Source organism: Pseudopipra pipra, chromosome 7, assembly GCF_036250125.1.
Source record: "Pseudopipra pipra isolate bDixPip1 chromosome 7, bDixPip1.hap1, whole genome shotgun sequence".
NCBI lineage: Eukaryota > Metazoa > Chordata > Aves > Passeriformes > Pipridae > Pseudopipra > Pseudopipra pipra.
This window is the reverse complement of record NC_087555.1, coordinates 4,982,222-5,005,047: the sequence shown is the minus strand read 5'-3', so window position 1 is coordinate 5,005,047 and position 22,826 is coordinate 4,982,222. Positions and strand designations below refer to the sequence as shown.

At 43.2% G+C, this 22,826-nt stretch overlaps 1 protein-coding gene across 44 annotated transcripts in view; it reads right to left on the bottom strand.

Moving 5' to 3' along the window:
* Positions 1–22,826, bottom strand: part of MAP2 (microtubule associated protein 2) — a 221,861-nt gene that overhangs the window by 163,862 nt on the left and 35,173 nt on the right. For all 44 annotated transcript variants that reach the window (XM_064661893.1, XM_064661903.1, XM_064661892.1 and 41 more), the window contains one exon: positions 16,680–16,738. The gene's annotated coding sequence lies outside the window, so the exon portion shown is untranslated. The remainder of the gene's footprint in view (positions 1–16,679; positions 16,739–22,826) is intronic.

Sequence of the window (22,826 nt, the reverse complement as noted above, 5' to 3'; positions counted from 1 at the left end):
CCTCCTATTCTTTAAGATATTTTCCACTCATGCCAATGTATTTGTTGCTAGAACAAAGTGAACAAGGCCCTTCAGCCCAAAGGTAATTTACAAAACAGTTAATGAAATCAAAAAAAAAAAAAAAAAGGAGGAGGGATTTAGAACAGAAATGTCATCTCTCTAATAACTATTGTTTCTCTATCAAATAGCTTCTATTAATGAGGATGATTCACAGCAAACATCACTGCCAGCCTACCCCCCGCAGTATTTAATCAAAGTGATCCTGCAATTCTCAGGAATAACTCAGGAATTCTCAGGAACAACCAAATGGTTTCCTGCAATGAAACGCCAGCCCCAAGGCCAATGCTATTGCTGTGAAGGTTGCAGCTGTGCCAGTGAAGACCAGAAATGCTCCCCCTGTCCCCTGCAGTGCTCCAAAGCAATGGTGGCACCTTGTCAAGAGGGCAGAAGTCACACCTCCTCTCAAATCTGCCACCCTGTTGATTTGTTGTCATTGTAGCATAAAAAATTTGCCAACATTTCATGTTAAAAAGGGCGATTTCAGTACACAGTTTTTTTGAATATAATGTATTTCTTCAAAATACATGGAAGTATTTGTTCACTGAAAACTAACAAGTGTCACAGTGGCTTCAAGGACCAGGACCCAGAAAACACGAGAAAAACCTGAAGGCAGTTTGACAAATGCTTTCCCTTCCCGGTATCAGAGGACCGGATGTGCAGGCGGGTTAATAAACATTGAAAACATAATCAACAACGATTCAACACATGAATGTAGTGGCAGGAAAATGCAACTGTTGCTAGATCTGACTTGTACAAACTGTACTTCAGATTCCAAGTGCCTCCCGGGGCTCAGTTCCCTGCATCTTTTGTCAACTGATATTATCTATGGGAAAGCAGGTATACTCATCTTCCTCTTTAAATAACTAATTACCCTGCCGTGGGCACTAACCAGGGCATCTATTTGCAAGCACCACCATATACCTTCACTCTCCCTTAGTTAGGAAGCCCACCCTTTGCCCCCATGCATATGCTGCATTCTTCTGGCATTTTGCTTGCGTAATGTGCCCCTTTCCTGACCCAGTCCAAAGATAAGATCTGCAAAGTTGAGGGGGGAAAAAGTGCTCCAAAGCTGACAGTATCACCTGTGAAACAGTAACTGTCACAGCACTGCCTTGCCTTCATCCTTTGGTACTTCTGGGAGTCTGGCTATCAGAATGCCTTTTGAGCCCAATTTCTAACATCATAAAGTCATATCTCCAACTCACTCCCCTGCATGACATTAACTGTTTTTCTGAAAGTTTCCCAGATTCCTAAAGTCTTGGGAAAAAGTTCAAACAGACTGAGATGGGTTTTAAATACACACATGTCTTGCAGCATGACATATCTACAGCTGCATCCAACATTTCCACTTACTTTAATGGAAAGTGACTGTTTTAAACACGACTCCCCTGTCACATCTCTACCCTCTTGTGCTAGTACTTGGATCTCCTTTATTTTCCTCACTCTTCCCAGACATTCAGATCTCCTTCACTGACACCAGGCTTTATACTGCTGATGCCTCTTGCACCCTCAGTGTAAGTCTCCTCAGCTTTATTCACCAGTCAGGTGAATTATCAGGCCTGCTACTGCAACTACTTACGTGCTCCTAGATCCTTACAAGACATCATTCTAAGTGTTTGCAGAGTCAGGGACAAACCACTTTTGATTACAGTAACACAGAATTACTTGGGCCTGGCTTTAACTCAGCAAGAGTTCACTCTTTTCTGTTCCCATTCGCTGATGCTGACTTTAAGACGTGGCTCAAAAGCTTTAATTCAAGGTGATCGGAAAACACAATACCTTCAAGGCTTTGCTGCTGTCTTTTAAAACTGCAGTCTGTCTGCATGTAAGAACCATGATAGTAACAAAAATGTCTTCTTTTTTTTTAAAAAAAAAAGAAGTAAAAATAGAACTGGCTGGAAACCAAGAGACCACAAGAGCTGGCTTACAGGAAATTGCCCTCATCTGTTACTAGGTGGGAAATTTTTTCCCATGTATTACACAGATCATGTAGAGACAGGATGGATTTACACACACTCAAAAAAGCGTGCTATCGCAGGACAACCTAGCTTGCACTCCTGTGTGGTTGGGGAGAAAGGGAACAGAGAGACTTTTCAGTCCATCCCAGCAAAGCAGGACAGGTCCCAAAAGATGCTTTCTCCACAGCATTAGCAAGTTTCAGTTACTGAGTTTTGAAATAAAAACACTAAAATGTTTCAGTCAACACAAAGCATCAAAAGGTCAATGAAGCAGTAACAGAAACACCATGAAACAGAGGTGTAGGGTCCCTGCCTTCAGTGGCTCTACTCCTATGAAGGAGCATTATTCATAGCAATAACATCTCATTTGTTCAGGTCTTCACATGCTGTTTTCTTGCAGATGTATTATACCTATTTTCTCTGTGCCACTCTAAGTGAGCTTAATAGCAGATTACTTAACCAGGTCTACAACTACAGGCAGAGTTTACCTATTGCCTTTTAATATGAAAATGCTACATTTCCTAACCAGCCAACGCAAGTGGTTTTGTCACAGAATGAGCAAATGTTTGCACGAATGTGGCTGCCGCTGCATGATGAAGTCTAAGCCATGAATGAGCAAACAGCTAAATCTCCTCCCAACCAGCTTTTGTGATGTGCAATCATAATCACAATTTGGCTGTATCGTCTGGCTAGGACTTCAAGCAGCTTTTACTAGCTACTCCTCAGTGCTCTGCAGGCAGTAAACCGTAGGCTTCTCTCAAAAAAATGCCAAACTATTCACTGACAATTTGGTTTTGTTTATGAAACCAGTTCTCCTAACAGAAATGCTACTAATGCACATGTAAGGACAGCAGGCTTGCTCCACAGTTCTGCAGCATGCTAAATGTATCATTAGCCCTATTTTTATATTACTTGAGGTCAGCCAGGGAATCAACAGCAGAGCTGGGCTTGGAGCCCAGCCTGCCCAAAACTCATCCTCCCTTTCTATTGGCCACAGGATGAACATGCACAGAGATCTTACCCTGTGCTCTGAATCACAGTGTTCAAAGCCAGTCGTGGTCACACATACGCTCATAAACACAGAGCAAACTTTGGGTCAATCCCGATACCATGCTAAGGACCTGAAGCGGTGCTGAACTATGGAAGCTGAGCTGCAGCCATGGATATGAAGGCCAAAACCTAGATCATCAGAAAGGACTGGTCTGAGGAAGAAGTTATATGAAACTGCAAATTTAAATATATAACACATCTATATAACATCTGGTCTAGGAAGTCTAGACAAGTTGTCAGATTCCCTACCTGAATGCGCAGGCCAGATGTTATCTTACAGTACTCACTCCCAGAGTTATGTAACGGTCAAAAATTACAGTAATTAGGTTTTAAAGCCACTGTTATGCCATTTTAGACCCTTCATAACACAATCACAAACCAACTGCTCCTATATTACTGTAACAAGTATCTTGTTCATTTGTATTTTAAAAGAAAAACATTTCAAAGAAGTATCCCCCATAACAATTAAAACCGTGTTCTTCCCCAGTACTTGTCATGACATTGATATGGAAAGCTCAGGAAAAATACACAGGTCATTATCATGTTTGACAATGGAAATCTATCTTCCAGTAGCCAGCAAACAGAAAAATGGATCTGGAAGTCATTTTTACTAAAAGACAAATTAAAGTTCAAGATGTTTAAGACACTGCCTGTCCCTTTATTCACCTCCGACATGTAACACCTGTCGGTGTTACATGTTCCCCTCACACATGACTACATTCTCCTACAAAATGCGGGGCTGAACATGGTGCCTCTCTCTGCTGAAGAGCCTTTACAACAATTTTGCACCCTGCTCATTGGGAGGCAGGTCGGACTCTTCCCAGACCCTCACAAAGCTCACGTTTGCTGGATTCCCCCTTAGCTGGGGAGACAAGCTTTCTTACTCCTGTATCATACATGGCTGCAGAGACTACGAAGTACTGCAAAGAGCCCTGAAGCTTTTCATGACTCTTTACGTGCAAGCTACACTGAACTAACTTTATCACAGCAAATTTCCCATGAATTCAAACAAGCACACGAGGAATAGCCTGTCACTGTCAGTCCCATTCTCCCTATCAAGGACAACTCCAGAATACGTCATCTCTGGAATCACATCTCCATGGAGCTCTGGCACTGCCCCTGTCCTGTCCTACAGCATGGCTCATTTACCTGGGTCTGAGCACTGACCTTATGGCTGGTTTTATTTTCTAGCTGCTGCACTCCCTGCAGCTTTACACTATCCCCCATCTAACCTCATCATGGTAAATAAGTCACAACCTGTGCTCTGCACTCAGGCAAAATTTTCATCTGCACTGCTTGATTTGGCATAATTTTACTAGATTTTGTTATTCCTGCCTGAATAAGCTATTTTCACATCTCTGCATGACTTTTCTTTTAAAGTTCTTATCTCTGTGAAATGTCTTTTCCACCCCATCTCCTTCAGCACCTAGGAAGCCTAGAGACACCTCAACAGTGAACCTGTTCCAGATCAGAACATCCCTGCTATTTACCAATTTGTTTCAAAGAGGAACAACACAAAAATCTCTGCTCTGCCCCGAGGAGCAGAATAAAGGTCACACCTTCTACTGTTTTCCCACTGATAATCCAAGCAATCTTTCCTGTCCAATTTGCAATCAGCACTCAGAAATCCTGCGGTTTAAAAGCACGACTTGGCACAACACAGCACACCCACATTACACAAGAGGAGATACACAATCACAGGGGCTCTGTGGAGACACAGGGCCCCATAAAATATGCAGGCTGGTCTCTGCAACACAGGATGCAAGTGTAGCACCCATCTCCCAACAACTCACCATACACCCTGGTCCACAGGTGGAGAAGAGGGTCTGCAGTATAGTTGTTAATCTAGGGGAAATCAAAAAACAACTCCAGAAGAGGGCACGATTTAAACAGGAGAATCAAAGAGTTTTAAATCAAAGTGGTGAATGTGTCAACTCCCATGTAAAGAGTCCACTGGCATACACTGGAGACACTACAAAACTAGGCAGAATATTTGTGGAAGAAATCAATCAGAGCTGAAGAAAGTAGCCTTTCTAGAAATGCAAGCACTGACATTTTACAGGCTGCTTCTCAGGATTTCACCGCTAAAATATTTTCTTCAATCTGCCTGGAGAACAGACCCAGAGCAATGCAATCAGATCAGGTCCCAAGCCCTTTCATTAGCCCAGCATCACCTTTGCTTATCCCCTGCTCAAAGGGGCCTATTTTCAGACTCATAAGGTAGATGACGGACTCCTGAGACCTGCTGCCTGTGTGAAAGTTGGTATGAAAAACACACTGTGGGCTAACATCTCCTGAGAATCCCCTCATTATGTCTGCACCTGCAATTGCAAAACTCAGACTTTCACCCCATTTCCCCATGTCTTTCACTTGTACACATGCTACTGCTGTACTTATATCTGAATCTCAACTTCCAACTGTCGTATAAAGCTATTTAGGAAGCTAATACTGCTTCCTAATCAAGGCAGACAAGGTTTAATAGAGGCAGGGCAGTGTCCACTCTGCACCCTTACAGAGAAGAATGCACGGATCACGCCTTAACCTCACAGCAAGGGATCAGCTGCACTGACCTGGCTGCAGGGCTGGGTCACGTTGCCCAGATATCTGTTAGAAGGCTCTGCAAAATGCCACCCCCTCCGTCTCCAAAGGGCTCTGTGCAAGGGGGAAACACATGATTTCCAGACAGGTCAGCAATATTTCCAGACCTGTAAGGCTAAGCTTAGCTCAAAGTCTCTAAACTGACATTTAAAACTGAAAAATACCACACTTCTTTTAAGCTTTTTTAAAACTTCTGGACCAGCTCTCAGTCACTCCACTTAGTCTAAATGTCCTTCTCTTTTTTTTTCCCCACTTATAAGAGTAAGTTTTACCCACAAAGTCATGCACTTTAAAAATGCCCTGAAACTACAAATCACAGTTGCCGTGCCCAGACACATGATTCATAACCACAATAAAGTTGTCTGAGGCTTGCCTACTCTCTTCTGCATTGACACTAATTCTAAAGATTAAAATTTAATCTTTAATTTTAATAAAAGCAATCTGCATTGCAGATTGCTTCTCCTGCAAATATACTCTGTAACCTTCAAGGGACCTGGGTAACCTTCAGCCTCAGCTTCATTCCTTACCTGCCCAAAGAGATTACGTTTTGAAAACGACTGCATCAGGTCTGTGATCAGTCCAATGAATACTGCTCCCACAGAGGAGCAGTATTCTAAATTCATCTTCTCATGGGGAATACAGGAAATGGACATTTGTTTTTATCCTCTTAATGGAAGGTTTTTCTTCAGTACAATAGCCAAGAAAATGCAGAGCTGCTTCAGCTGAGATGCAGCAGAACACACTTTCTTCACCTTTTTTCTTTCAAATGATTGTGGTTACCCCAAAGAACACAGTGAAAGAAGTAATATTTTCCCACAGGCACAAATAGCCTACAGGATTTCTCTGAACTGCAAATTATTCTAGTCTTTGTTAACGATTAGCAGTGCTGTAAGAACACACCAAACACTTCAAAATCAGCTCTAGATTATGTTCTGAAATACCCTTTACGTAAAAGGTGCTCTCTCCCATACTGCACTTGTGAAAACAGAATCACTTTTGTCTATTCACTGAGAGACTAGAAAACCATTTAAAAAAGGGAGGGAATTGCCCATGACAGGCACTAACAAACAAGCCAAGTTCTTGTGCTACAATACCTTTGTGAGACTTGCTTCTTCCATCTCACACAGTGACAGATGAACACTGAAAGCAATTTTACATCTTGTTCTGTCAGCACATGAGACACTTAATAAATCCTATGATGTAGAAAACACCCAGAAGGCTTTTTTCTATTTCTTTTGGTTGTATAATTACATGCCATACTTACCACACTCATGCTACTTCCCACTTTGCCCTTGAAGAAATAATAGGCAAACAATGCGAAAAAAACACAAAAGATACCAGGGGAAAACCTAATTGCTACGTTTTGTGTAAATATAGGACATCTTTCAGGTGTCTGTCTGGCTTACACAGGACCTGGTGCTATTCCTTCCAGAATGGCTTGATTTAAGTAATTCATTTTCTTAAATGGTTTAATTGCATAACACTGTGAGACACCTGACAGCAGGCAAAAAGCAGCAACAACAGCAGGTGCTGCACTGATCTCAGGCATGATCCCAAGGAATACTGCTCACGGCCTCCGACCGTTTTCCCAGCCCCGGTACCTCCTTCTCTGCCGTGCACAAAAAGCCCTTTCTTTCCACCCCTAGAAAGGGCCTGCCATGGGATGGCAGCCTGGCCCTTCTGCTGCCCACAGGGCACTCCAGAGTGCCTGGGAAGACAACACAAAGATGCCAGATTCTGCTGGCAAAGTGTCTAATGGAATTGGGAAGGCCAAATGTGACACAGGGAATTCAGTAATGCCATGGAATGCAAGCAGAAATCATGGAGTCGTACAGCTGTGTGATGTCTTCCCAAACATTAGCATTGAATCAAAGCTGAGGTTCCTCAAAGCTGAGTCCCTGCACTGCTACTATAGCTAGCTATTGTTTTAAATTTGGTAGGCATTACAGTCTCAGACAATTGGACTGGCAGGACCAAAAGGAAAGTGAACCCTCTACCATGTGCTCACTGTTACTGCCGGGCTCCAAGACCAGCAGTAATGACAAGAGCATAAAGGCTTTCCTGTTGCTATGCTACAGATGTTGCTTCGTATCTTCCAAGTGCATTTCTGAGAGCCTGCTTTTTGCTGGCTGTTACAAATGCATGTGGGTGCAAGTCTGTTGAAATCAATGGACCTATAACAATTTCAGGGATAAAAAAAAAACATCTGGGCATGATGCTTCAAGCATTCTAGCACAAACACAACATGCACAATTGCATTCTGACACAAAGAGCTTGAGTACAGCAATCTTTAGTTTCAGCTCTTGCTTATTATGAAAATACATAATTGTCAATATGAAACACTAGCAGAATCGGTCAGAATTATATCTAAAACTCCAAGCTTTCTAGCTCAACTCCCACAGCTCACATATGAAACTTGCCTTTGTATTTATTTGAAAAAAGCATCAGCTTTTCATCCAAAGCAATAGTTTTCTACTTGACAGGTTGGGATCCATATTTTCTCCTTCTGAGCACGTCTCAGACGTGTTCACCCCTGCTCTAATTAGAAACAAAATACAGGTTTATTCCGATATCTGCCCATACCATTATTGTTTGCACCATGAAGCCATTTCTTAGTTGTTGGACTAGGATAAGCTGCTAATTAAGACATACAGCAGAAACAGGCACTTTGATGGAAGAGGCAACAAAGCACTGCATGGGGCTCAGCATACTGATATCTGATCCCAGCTGGGCCACAGACCTGCGTACTGCCTGCAGATAATATTAATGTCTCGAGATGTGCCTCATGCAAACTGGAGACACTAATGATCTCCTTGTACTTCAGGACTGGACATCCAAGAAGGCTTCTCCTTCACTCTCCGGCTGCTCCAGCTCTGGAACAAAACACCTTCACAAAATAATAAGATGTCATTTTTCTGGCTCCTAAACTTTGCCCCCTTGTCACAAGGTGGGCAAAGATGCAGGGCTGTACACTGCTGGGGAAAAGGGGCTTCCCTCTACCCACAGTCTTGTATGAGTTCAAACTCATCTGTGACTCCTGCATCTTTACATTCACCTCCCATCCCACCTCCACAGGAAGAATTTTTGTGCAGGCACTATCCCCTGACTAGTGTTTTCCAAACCAGCCTGAGATCCAAAAGGCTGTCTCAAATGTAGACGTTCAACCACACAGAGCCTCACCCCCTACGTGGCTCCTATCCCCCACTGCACATATTCCCATTATCTTTTCTACAGGAAGATCATTATTTAGTTCAGCAGGTACTTCAAGGGAAAAAGAAAATTTAACAGAAGTTTATAAAGTTCTGAATTGCAAATGCACCATTGTGATGGACTGGATCTCCTGTCTCTAAGCTTTTGACTCAAATAGTTGGAAAGAACAATCTGAGTGTGGCAGCTCAGCCAAGACCACATGAATCAGTTGAACTCTTGCCTACGACTCTGTGCCACAGCCAAGTATCTCCTAGGACTGCACTTAAAAAGTGAGGATTGAGGTTTTCACATTTTCAGCCACACAATTCCCCTTGACTCTTATTCAGAAGAGGGGCCTTTGGAGGCCTCAGCTCAAAGCAACCACCACTACAGCATCAAAGTGTGAGAAAAGTGCATTTATGTCAGTGTCCAGCAATGCAGAGAGCCATGTTTTACAGCATTTGGATTACAAACTCATGTGATGGAGAACAACACCACAGCATAAACAGCCCCCTGTGCCAACAGTGGCTAAATATGGACTACTAAAAGAGTATTTTCCTCTTTTTTGGTCAGGGTCCCATTCATGCCCAGCTCTCTCAACTCCTATACTAACATTTCCCATACTGAATCAAACTGCACTCCTAGAAGCACAGAGATGACAGGATTTCACAGAATCACAGAATATGCTGACTTGGAAGGGACCCACAAGGATCATCAAGTCCAACCCTCAGCCCTGCACAGGACCAGCCCTAAGAGTCACACCCTGTGCCTGAGAGTGTAATCCAAATGCTTCTTGAACTTGGTGCTGTGACCACTGCCCTGGGGAGCCTCTTCCTGTGCCCAACCACCCTCTGGGGGAAGCACCTCTTTCCAATATCCAACCTAAACCTCCCCTGACACAACTTCAGGCCATTCCCTCGGGTTCTGTACTGGTCACCACAGAGCAGAGATCAGTGCCTGCACCTCCTCTTCCCCTCACAAGGAAGTTGTAACTGCAGTGAGGTCTCCCCTCAGTCTCCTCCAGGCTGAACACACCAAGTGCCCTCAGTCGCTCCTCACATGGCTTTCTCTCAAGGTCCATCACCATCTTCGTTGCCCTCCTTTGGATGCTCTCTAATGGCTCAACATCTTTTTTATATTTCAGTGCCCAAAAGTGCCACAATATTCCAGGTGAGGCTGCCCCAGGTCAGAGCAGAGTAGGACAATCCCCTCCCTCAACTGGCTGGCAATGCTTTGCCTGATGCCCCCCAGGACATGGTTGGCCCTCCTGGCTGCCAGGGCACTGCTGACTCATGGCCACTGGCCATTGACCAGGACCCCCAGGTCCCTCTCCTTGGCACTGCTTTCCAGCACCTCGTTCCCCAGTCTGTCCATACATCAGAGGTTGCCCCATCCAGATGCAGAATCCGGCCCTTCCCCTTGTTGAACTTCCCATGGTTGGTGATTGCTCAGCCCTCTAATTTGTTGAGGTCTCCTCTGCAGGGCCTCCCTGCCTTCGAGGGAGTCAACAGCTCCTCCCAGTTTTGTGTCATCTGCAAACTTGCTCAGTGTCCCTTCCAGTCCTGCGTCCAAGTCATTTGTGAGATGTTGAAGAGGTCACTCCCAGCACTGCCTCCTCCTTGTCCAATTGGCTGCCGAGGGCTTCTGGGCTGCTTGGGTGGTCCTGGACTCAGGAATCCCTCTGTACAGACAGCTCCCACTCCCTGGACTTCCCCTCACTCACAGCTGCCCGAGCCCCAGTGACCAAGGCTTTGTGTAGGTCTCACACCAGCCTTAACAGCCTAGGAACTACAAACCTGACAGTTATTTCAGCTACACACAAATAACCAGAGGAGATGTAACAGAAGATGTATGATTTTTGTGTTCTTAAAAGTGTTAAGTGTTTCATTCATACAGTAAAATAAGCAGATGATTATAACAGTAAAAAGGAAAATCAGTTCCAAGCAAAACCAGTGGGGTTTCACATGAAAGTTTTAAAATTAGTAACTCCTGTCTTTATACATTGCTCAGACAAATGAACTGAATGCAACAATCCACCTTTCAAAGCCTGAAAAAAATCAAGAATTTGGTGAATATTTTCCATTAATCCTATATGCTTCCAAGCTGAGAAGCAACACTAAAGGAGATACTGTAATGCCTTTAGATAATGAGGTATGTTTATGCCTGCAGCAGCTAAGAGCTGGAAGAAAAATAACCAATTCTTCCTATGACTGTAACCTGTTTTCCCTTTTCTCTTACAGATCTGTCCACATGGAAAATCTGACATTCCCTTTAGGCAGAGCTTCAGTGAGTTCACACTGCCCTATCAGATCAAATTGCTTTAACCCCGGTTCTGTTGTCCCTGGTAACAGTGGGAAGAAAGCCATAAGTGACTTTATGGAAGAGACTTTTGGCCTATCACCTGTTAAGTGGTAATGCCTCCAGAAACCTCCAAGGACATAAGAAATGGAGATAAAAATCTATGAACAGGATATGAGTTGGGACTGTAAGTAACAGAAAAGCTTCTAATTTTGAGTGTTACACACTGAAATGCTTTCTCCCCACCAATAACACAAGATATTCAAGATGTAAAGGCACTGCAGCCAGTATTTTCAAAGGCTGTCCATGAAGCAAACCTTGCATGTAAAGATAACATCTCCTAAACCTGGGGGGACAGAGAGAAAAAACACACACCAAGAAAAGCTTTCAGGAATAGAAACTTTCATCCAGGTCTTCACCACTCACCTGCAAACTTACCTATTTTTCCTGCTGTATCAGATAATCTCATAAAAGATATTCTTTGTCTCCAAAGAGACTTATCTTACTTAAGTTGAACTTTTCAGGTTAGAAATAAAGGGCATAACATCGCTGCTTTAACACTGTCTCAGAAGACATCACTGCTGCACATCACAAAGAAAGGGTCTGGCTCCTACTCCCATTGAAGTCAAGAGCAAAACTCCTACTCGTTGTCGTGGAGAAGGATCTAATCAAAATTGTTATTATCCTTTTGCCTTCCAGCCTCTTGGTACGGTATGCAGGAGGCAATAAGGATTATGTTTTTAACCCACTGAATTACTAAAATATGGTTAAAAATAAAAAAAGAGTATTTTAAGAGACTATTGGAGGGTATAGTAACTTATTCCACATAAATTAATGGCATCTCAGAATGTTTGAAGACTGAGCATTAAGTAGAAGCAGACGCTTGCAGTTCTACAATATGTTGTTTCCTTTTAAAAAAAAGTCGCGTACGACCTGTTCCTTCCATTTGTCTTTTTTTTTTTTTTTTAAGACACTGCTGGCAATGGAATTAGTCATTCAAAGACATCCCACAAACATTTACACTCGGGAGCTGCTGGTGTCAATAAGAACAGCTTCCTCAGATACTTCCTCAATAAAGACTTTGCTGGCCCTGCCTCTGGGTTTCACATCTGGTATTTGGTAGAACATTAATTCAGGCATTTGCTCAGAAAACCAACGCTTTTTTAACTCTGCATCTTTATACATTATCTATAATCTCAGAGAATGAAAATAAAGCGGCCCTTAAAAGAGCACCTATTTCTGTATATTCATAATCTCAGGCTTTGATTTATTTGAGCAAGTGGGGTTTGGACATGTAGCCCAAATGTCCAGATGCACCTGAGAGAGAACTAAATCAACAACCCAATTTTGCTGCTGTGCAATTTTGGCATACTTGTGCTAACTTCAGCAGAGCCAGACCAATGACAACTGTGGTCCGTTAGACTCACCAGGGCCAGCAGAGCTGATCAGAGTCACGTGGGTGCCAGCTGGTTTGTCTGCACCTCTGGAGAAGATACTACAGCCACCAACTTCATTCAGCATCTCCTGCTGTACTTCCTCCCTAACACAGGCCTTAGGGCAGACGGGCTTCCCTAGTCCCCATCCTATCCTCTGGGAGGAAGAAGTCATGCCAGCACCCTTCCTGCTTTTCCACATATGAACAGAGGGAGCATCGCACAGGCCTGCAAGGTGCACTGTCAGTCCATAAGCCAGGGCTGGGTCATGTCACAGTTTAATGGCCTCCATCCTGAAGTGCTGGATGCAGCCCAGGACATGTATTTTTCTAACCCTTCAGCACAGTGGCCAGACTGCAGCCCTCCCACTGCCCAGGGCGAACAGGATTGCCCACTGAGTGTGCAAGGCAGTGCGCTGCACATCCTGAGAGAGCACCTGCTGGAGACAAACACCACAGGAGAACTCTGGATGGAGAAACTCTCCCTCTCACTGCCCCACACGCTGGAGGGTTCCTTCTTACAAGAGGAGAACTTGAAACACCGATACGAGGAGCACTTCCCATCAACTGGAATGTTAGTGGGTTTTTCGGGGTAACCTCAAGTTACTTATAACTTCAACATGAACAGCCAAGGCTTAGTCTAAATAGCTTCTGCTTCACATGACTCTCTCCCTGGTATTTAAGAGCCCTCAGTATCAAATCAAAGGATGTTGGATGTGATGTCAACAGGAGACCAAGTCTGGCTTTCTCTTTTATTTTAGCACAAAGAGAAGAACATCATACAGAAAACCTGTTACAGAGAAATGAGTGGGCCTACGGATAATATCCTTGTTGTTTGGTCATTTGGACAGTCCTCACTGCCCCATACCACATCCAGGGTACTGCTCTCCTCAAGGAACCTCTGCTGTGGGAGCTCTGTGCACTGCTGAATCCCTCTGCACTTGCTGTTCCAGGCAGTGGAGTAAGAGAGAATGGTAATGGTGTGTATATGTGAGCAGCGCCGCAAAACAACCTGAGCCACACAATCTGACACTGGGAACTAGAGAACCAGGACACCCTGGTGCAATGACACTTGGATTTCTCCAAGAGATCAGGTGCCTTACTACAATTGTTTATTTTCTGGGGTGCAGCAGATCACTTTTACAAGAGAAATAGACCAAAAGAGATGCAATTTTAAAGATGGAAGCACAAAAGACTCCACTGTGTAAGTGGTGATCACAGTTCTTTTACCTTTTAACTATGTAAATGAAAATGCTCAGCTAGTTTTGTCTGTTTACAGGGCTTCTAAAAACACCAGCTCACATTTGACAGAGAAAAGACGTGTCCAAAAACCAAAAGCTTTTTTTAGATTCAACGGAAAGAAAGGTTCTTCAGACAATGGCTCAACCACATGTGACCCTCACAGCCCTCCTGAGATGCTCATCTACAGTCTCTGCTCTCTGCAGGAGGAGAGCAGGGTGTGCACACTGCCTGCAAGCAGTAATGACACACGAGGGCCTAATGTTAGTTAGGCAATGCAGGTCTTTGGGCTTCTGATAAAATTCTCTCCATTATTTTGTTCATGCCACATGGAAATTCACTATGAATTAGTACAGGCTTGGGAACCATTACATAAACTCATGCTGTTCCAGTGAAATATTCTGATAAGATGTAAAACCACCTTTTTGTTGCTTTTTTTCCCCCCTAGCTTCTCAGTAAAACACAACAGTTGTGCTCACATTTGATACTTTCTTTTGAGGATTTAGTTTGAATTGCCCTGCAACTGTGAAAAATTAGGTAACGTTTAGGTTCAACACATGCCTGAGCTTGCAGAGACGAGCCTGAGACAAACAGTCTCATTCCTTTGTGCAAGATACCACAACTGCTGTGTGATGAGCAAGGATGTGATTGGATGTGATTGGGGCAGTCCAGAAAGTGATGCAACAGAGAGACCAATAAATGGGTGAAGAGCATTTCTGTGAATTGTGTACAAGGCTAAGAGAGGGTTATAAGGAAGACTATCAAGATAAAAAGGAGAGCTGACCATGATCTGGATGTGCCCTTAGAGTCACGTGGAGAAGACGGAAAGAGAACAGAAGAACAAGAACTATTAAAATTCAAAAGGTTGGAGATATTTATTCAGCCTTGGTCCAGGACTGCTCCTGCAGCCTGTACCGTAAGTCTGATCAGCTTACTAAAATGACATTTAGACAACCATTATGTATTGCAAGAAGGTATTCTGTTCTCCATTTACGCAAGAATACAACTTCTAGTGATAAACTGTGAGTAGCTCAAAGGCAGCTGAAAGTACCAATATTCTGAGTACTGAGAGAATTGGATTACTACTTCTTTCTAAGGGCAGACAGGACCTTACCTACTCCTTTCAGCCTGCAGCTCACAGCCTGCACTGAATTTCCCAGTTACACTGCTGTGATGAGCTCTTGGTAAGAACAGACAGCACACTCAACATCTGCCACCAAGACTATTTAAGCTCAGACCAGCACCAGTGAATTAAAGCGCAGAATCAACTCCCCTCAACTTCCCTGTTGTTCTTTGCAAAGAGCACCCAGCAAACAGCTTTGTCTACACTTTTAGCTCAGATCCCTAAATCACTCCTTTCCATTAAAGTTATTGGATTTGGCCTCATTACAGCTTTGAAAGACCTGTCTCTTCCTGACCATTTAACTTTTTGCCTAATGAATCACATTCAATGGCATGCAGAGGCTGACAAGGAGCAGCTAAAAGAAGCACCCTGTACTCACTGAAACCAAAGCTAGACCTTTTCTCACTGGACATGTATTAATACCAAGAGCAGGGCCCCTGGCAGCTTCCATTCAAGAATGACAACAACTGGAGTCTTGCAGATAAAAATATTCACACCTCGCCTGTTTCTCTCCCTGCCTTCCACAAGTACACACGAGACAAGGCTTACATGATTATTGGAATTCTTTTTAACATCCTGAGAAATACAAGCATTACATCTGCACTGCAGCCTGACACAGTTATAACACAGCATTTCAGAGCTGGTGACAAAATGCACTCTGAAATACTCAGCAGAGAGACTGCTGCTCTCCACAATGAAATACTGTTTACTCCTGCTGTGGACATGTACTCCAGAAAGACTTACATCTTCACACAAAGATAAAAAGAGCTATGACCTCCCAGAGAGAAATGAGAGGCTGCAGTAAGAGCAGCAATGTTGTGGCCAAAAGAAACTGCCCCCAGCACACAGATACAGGCAACACGTCCCAGTTTTTACTCCATTCTCCACCCTAGAAAAGAAGACAGACAAGAACCAACTACATAAAAGAAAAAAAACAAACCTCAGAACAAAATCTTACTTCATCATGACTGTGCAGTGTCACTAGACAATAACCACTGGATAAAGCAGAAGTGTTATTTACCAGCTCTTTTTGCACTGTTTTTCACTTGAGCTGTTCAGATAACCAAAAGCTGTCTGCACCCATTACACAAACCCTCCTCTGAACAGATAATGCCAGAGTGCAAGTGGAAGATCCAGGGATCAGCATTTCTTTGCATCTGTGCTGTGTTGCATATTCACATATTCCATAAACAACCTCAATAAAACATTTCAACAAAAGAGAGCAACAAATCCTCAAGCAAGGTGAGCATGTGGTGACTGACAGACAAGTAATCAGCACATGTTGCAGAGAACATTCTTGGCAACCGTGAACCCTAAATTTGAAGTGTGAGAAGAAAAAACTGCCACGTCGTAGATTCAACTTGCAGTGCCTGTACTCAGCAGCTTTTGGAGAGCTCAGCTCGCAATGCCAATCGGATATTTCCCACAGAAAACAAGACACCTGCACAAAAACATTGGTAAAAAACCCAATGCATTTTTATTTTCATTTAAGTTTCTACCTCTGTGCCTCCACTGTATGGCCCAGAAAATGTACGTGTTCTCTTTGTTTAAAACACCATCAAAATACATAACCCATGTACATGCAGACATAGGAGTCCTGTCAAACTATCTGGGTTTGTTTGAACAAGCCCCAGGGATTCATTAGGCAATCCATCCAAGCAAAGTCAAGACGCACAGCATTTCCAGAGCCCTGGCATGACTGATACAAGACCAATGAAAACAGAAGACCCACCTTGCAGTGTCCTTGTCACGTTGTCAGTCACAGGATACTTTATTTCAGGTTTTCACAATCTGAAACAAAACAAAAGCTCTCAGTTAGTGGCAGCTATTAAAGCGAAGAGGCTTTCATTTTACTAAATTAATTAAAAATCCATGAATTGCAATGTGATTAACAAAATGCTTTCCCTTCCCTGCGTTTAGTAACCTGTGCAAAGTTATACCAAACTCTCCTTTCAAGCGACTAGAATCTTTCCTGCCATCATAGCTTATATCCCATCTTATGCGCCAGCCCATGTCTTACTGAAGAGCATGGGTCTTCAGAATGCCTGTTCTCATAAAGTGGATATCCACAGAAAAGCTGACTGCACTGAAGCACAGGCTACCCTGATGGTATCTGTCAGGATCAGAGTTTCACAGAAACAATTAAACCCCTTCCTTTACAGAAAGAAGATGATCTGTAGGCAAAAGACCTTTCATATATCTAGATTCACTGGGAATAATTTGCCAAAAATTACAAAATATGGTAACAGTAACAACCAAAAGCACAAGGAGTCAGCAAAAACGAGGATAGTATGACTTAATTTACCAAAAGCTTCCTTGTTTCCAGGAATCCCACAGTTACACTACACAGTAAAAAATGATGTGCTAACAAGCTGCAGACCAGACTGATGGGACCTATAAACTGAAAATCAGGTAATGCAGTATCATGTACCACAGAAAAGCTGCAACAAGGAAGTGATACTGAGTAGTCAGAGGAGAATTCTCTGGTGCTCCAGCTGTTTTACTGCAGGACCTGGGGCAAGTCCTTAACTACTTTGTGCTCGAGTTACTAACCACACCTTACAATGAGTATAATATCATCACAACAGCATAAATGAGGATTAATTACTGCTTTGCAAATCCTGGGAAAGGCCGGGCAAGGGAGAAGCACCTATAAAGTACAAATCATCAGCATTTACAAATTGCACTGAATTGCCCAAGAAGGAGGGAGGACAGAATTCCCTTCCCAGCTTCAAGCCAACAGCCAGCAAATGGACCATTTTCCAGTCTATCATCCTTAATCAGCATGAACCCACTCTCAGAATTAATTTCTGCCAGAATGTGAGTGACAAAACTCACAGCTCAACAAAGCTATTTAAGATATTCATTGTTTGACAGGGGAAGGGTGGGGAGAAGATAAATGCTAGTAGGAATACTCTGTAGTTTTAGTGAACTTTGCTGTGTCTCATAGTATCCATGAGCATAGGGGTTGTCACTGAAAGCAATGGGAGTCTGATTTTATACAACTTAGACATGAAGCATTTTATTTCACAGAAAGGTAGAGAAAGGCAGATTTAGTGTCTTGACAAAGTTAACAGGAAGCAGTGGCTGAATCATGAGCAAAAAGCAAGGACCCCATCACTACCTTCTGCTTTTAAGCATGGGGCAACTTGCTGAAAGCACAGAAAGACTTAAGTCCCTATTGAACACTGTTGTCATAACTGAGGATAAAGATACCAGAAAATGAAAATGAAAAGTCAGTTCTTACAATACACTGGCCAGGCGTGGTCCCTATTACCTTTGGTTAATTCCATATGTCTGAGAAGGAAATCAGCTCTAAGCTGGTTAGACTTGCTAAAGGAGATTTGTCTAAGGCCCCACCCCCAGGTACAGAGTCATGCACCAAAGATTCGTCATTCTTTAGGAAGATGCTACTTGTCCAGACACTCTTAGTCATGGCTGGGCTTCGCGAAGGAAGATTTGGGAAGGCTCTATCCACATTTGCTACAGGCACGCTGGTGGCTTATGAGGCCAGTATGAGACAGACATGTCCGATTGCAGAAGGCACAGCAGAAAGACTCCTTAGATGGTGTATTCTGCAAGACACGGTTCTTTCTGCGTTGCCTTTTCTCCTCAAGGGTGATCCTGCGTGTGTTCTCAAAGGAGACAGCTGCGTTATAGAGGGCGTGTCTCCAGGCCTCCCGATTGGAGGCAAGGCAGCTGGGGTTGATGGAATTCCACCTGAAGTCTGGAAACATGGGGGCCTTGCACTCCATACCAAATTTCAGACACTCTTAGTAATGGTCAGCAAAATACAACCATCTAACAACTCATACATAATATTCTCCTCTTGAGCAAAACCCCATTCAGCACCTCCCAATCTCCAAGGAGCTCCCAGTCCATATCCAAAGCAAGAGATGAGTAGGGGCTGTACCAGCAGGATTCCTTTTCTCAAGCTTCTGATGAGCAAATGATGGACATGCACACAGCGCTGGCACCTCCAGCAAGCAGAACTTCCAGCATCTTTACATCCTGGTCCACAATGTTTACTCTCTAGAGACTCCAGACTCATCCTGCTATCTTTGGGCATGCTAAAAGAGGAACAGACTTGTTGCCAGTAAGATAAAATGGCCATGAAACCCCAATCAGACAGCTATTTACTTTCCTGCTAGTTATGCTCAGTTAACTCTGTCTTAGGAACAGCAAGATTTTCCAAATCACAGCCCTGATTCATGCAGCCTGTGGTGAACATCCAGGACACATTTAGGAAAAGACTACTAATAAAGTACCATTCCAACTGTTTGACTCAGAGAAAATGAGATTAGAACTGCTACATGTTGGCATTTTGACTTCTGAATACTTGCTGGCTAATAAAACCAGGAGTTGTCTTTAAAGCCTATACTGAACAAAATTATCTACCCCTTTCCTGAAACTACAGTGGCATTTGCTAATACTGTCAGCTTTTATGTGAAGTCTGTGCTCCTGCAAGGAGTCACACTGGCAGCTCTGGTCCTTCACTAACTGCTTTCCAGTAACATCCAATAGGAAAATAAAGTTGCCCAGCATTTTCCATCTTTCAGCACACACCTACCCCAAGAGATGGGCATGTGCTATGAAGACAGCTGTGCCTATCCAAAATATTCGCTGGCACAGCTGGACACACCTTCCAACACCCTGGGTATGGTTCACTTCAGAAGATGGAGCTGGTTTGGCTAAAAGGGAGGAACTGTTTGGAAACCTGAAGGCGGGAGATAGATTGGGTGATGGCGATCATGAAATGACAACATCGACTATTCAAATATAAGGAACAAACAAGTAGAGCAGATGAAGGGTAGTGAATCTTGAAGGAAAAAAAGATTTTAAGCAACACCACACAGGTCAGCAGGGCTTTTTGGGAGGCCAAAGAAGTGCAGATAACCTACAAGTGCTGGAGATGGAATAAAGCTACAAACAAAAAGTAATCTATGGGAAAACAAAGCTGGGACATGTTTTATTCTTAAAAAAAAAAACAACAAACCAACCCAAAACAACCACACACTAATGAATGAAACCACTGACACTGTGAACTCACAGGAGATGAGGGAAGTCCTAATGCACTGCCTGAAGGCAAGCAGAGAACCACCAACCAGCATAAAAAGGAAGGAGGATGACAACCACACAGAGAACTAAAGACCTGTCAGGCTAACTCAGATTCCCAAAACAAATTTTGAATTAATTATAAATATCTGAAAGACAGTTAAATGACCAAAATCAGCAGATCTACTTCTGTAAAGGACCAACCAAGTCAAACTGGTCTGATCTAGTTTTCTGTTACAGTTTATCAAACACTGGAAAAGGACAACACATGCTTGCTGCACTCTCCAGGGGGCTGGATGAGTGTTTAGAGGGGTCAGCCTGAGGCTCATTTCTTTGCAATATTTTATGTGACTAACCACAAGAAAGCACTGATCTGAGAGAGTTTACAAGTATTTCATTAAGTTCTAAGTCATCCAAAAATCAATGCCATGAAACTCACTGATTCAAAGTGCTACAGAGGCAGCAAAAATACTTCCACACAGAGCTTCATCCACCAACATCTTAGCTGAGTCCCCACAGGCTGAGCCCAGGTATACACCATTGCTGCAGTGCAAGCCCACATTCCTCTCTGCTGTGCTGACTCTTAGGTGGAGCAAGTCACACTCCACAGTAAAAGCAAAGTGAACAACTGGATATCCAGCTTCCACAGCAGTTTTCCAGAGCTCTTCTGTCAGAGCTATCAACTTCATACTATTAACTGTTGTCTGACACACAGACATGCCTTAGCAGAGGAGATAATCCTCCAAAGTATAAAGCCAGCAGTTGTTCAACATGTCTGAAAGACTTGCAAAGGAGATTTAGGTTCATCTAACTAAATTAGGAACCTTCTCAATCTGTACATTACCTTCACTGGCCAGTCAAAAAGAACCAGGTAAACAGGATGGAGGTATCTCAGGGAACCTGCCTCCACAACCAAGGTCTGCATTTTACCTCCTGCAACATCTTCCAACCTTGTGCATTCACCTTTCTTTGATCTGCCCACTGCAGATAACGCATGGTCCAAGATTTTGGCTGTTCACCTGCCTGCATGTGATGAAGCTGAGCAGCAGGAGCTGTGGATGTACTCTGGGACCTTGGCCCTGAACTAAGCTAACTCACATTTTGAACTGAGGTTCATATTTGAAGCCTACTGGTACAGCAGCCTGCTCATACAGTCTGTGTGGAAGAAGAACAGAATAATCCTCCATTTTTTAAAAACATCAGGTTTTTCAAACTTCACTTCATCTCTAACTGGCCTAAGATCTTTCTTCATCTGCTGTGGTACTTTTGAAAGCCTCTCTTACCACATGTAGTGAAATAGAAAGTTTAATGAGTTCTAATAATTCCAGAATATTTTAGATTGAGCCATACATAACAGAGCTAAGTGGTAGTAATGTAACAGGTCTGTGGGGTACCTTCCCTGCTGTACAAAAAAGGAGCAGATACACATTCAACACCTTTAATGGAAGCTGAGAGCCTAGTTTTCCAGGAGCACATACCCTTTTCAACCTTAATCTCCCAGTTTCAGGGACAGGAATTCACACCAAAAGTACACTGTGCACTGTCAGTATTTCTGCAGTAACAGAACCTCAAAGTTTCTGTTTAGTTCTCTGACTGGTCCTGTTACACATTTTTTTAATGCTTAAACACATATTCAAAGGTGCAACTCAAAACACTTCAAGGGTACCAACACCACAAGAAAATATGCAACAAAAACCCCTGATGCTCCACCACTACTCTTATTCAAGTAAATCCTTTATCCTCATGACAAGGTACTTCTGCTGGTATGAACCTGCAAATTCTGAATTGTTTTCCTCTCATTCATAGGCAATGTCTTCCTCATTGAAATTCTGATTTCCAGGAAGTTTATCCAGGATCTCCACAGTTACAAGCAGAATTAAAACACATCCTTTTCTTATCTGCTCTTACAAATTTTCGGTTTATTGGCATCAACACTGTTAAGAGTTAACATGGTTGAAAGCTTCCCGTGAGTAAAAGAATTGCCTGAAACTTTTTTCTTCTTCCATGAGATTTCATACTCAAAAGCCTGACTCCTAGGTGGGACAGACCAGCACAGCTCTACCAAAATGCCAAGAAATGCCACTGATTCACAGGAGCTAAGGATCCATCTTGGACATTTGTCTCAGGAAACCATAATGTAAGTTATTCTCTTCTCCACAGTGAAGAGATACGCTTCAAAAGTATCTCTGCTTTCTTTTCCTGCCAGAGAATCTACACTACAATCTTCCCCTTCTCTCCCAAAACAAGTCCTTGAATGTTTCTCCTGTTACTCTTGCAACATCTGGTCCTGAGCCCACAATGCAATTTAGAGCTTCGCCACTGACCACCACCGGACAACCGCATGACCTATGCAGCCCTGCCAATCACAGCTTTTCAAAAGGAAGTATTAAAGGAAGTGTCCCTCTGTCTTACAGGCTCTTACTACTTCAGTGGCCAAACACCTCCCAGTCTACAACCTTTGCCTTCCCAATTCCTGTACAATACAGTCAAGGATTAGTTACTGCAGTACAGAAGGGTAACTGAGGCACAGAGAAATTATGTCATTTACTGCAAGTTCCCAATAAAGTTGGAAACAGGTACAGACCTCAATTCAGATGACATTCACCACACAGCCTCAGCTGATGCTAAGGGTGCTTGTCAAACAAGGCTCGCAGCAGCTACACAATTTTGGAAAGTCCACAAGCAGCACTAGTTAGGGGCTAATAGTTTAAAAAAAACCCCTTAAATACCACCATAGGCAGCTTCTTTCAACAACCTGCAAATCAGAGACATAACGCAAAGCGTCAATAATAAAGAGATGAAAAAACCCAGCAGCCAAGCGGCA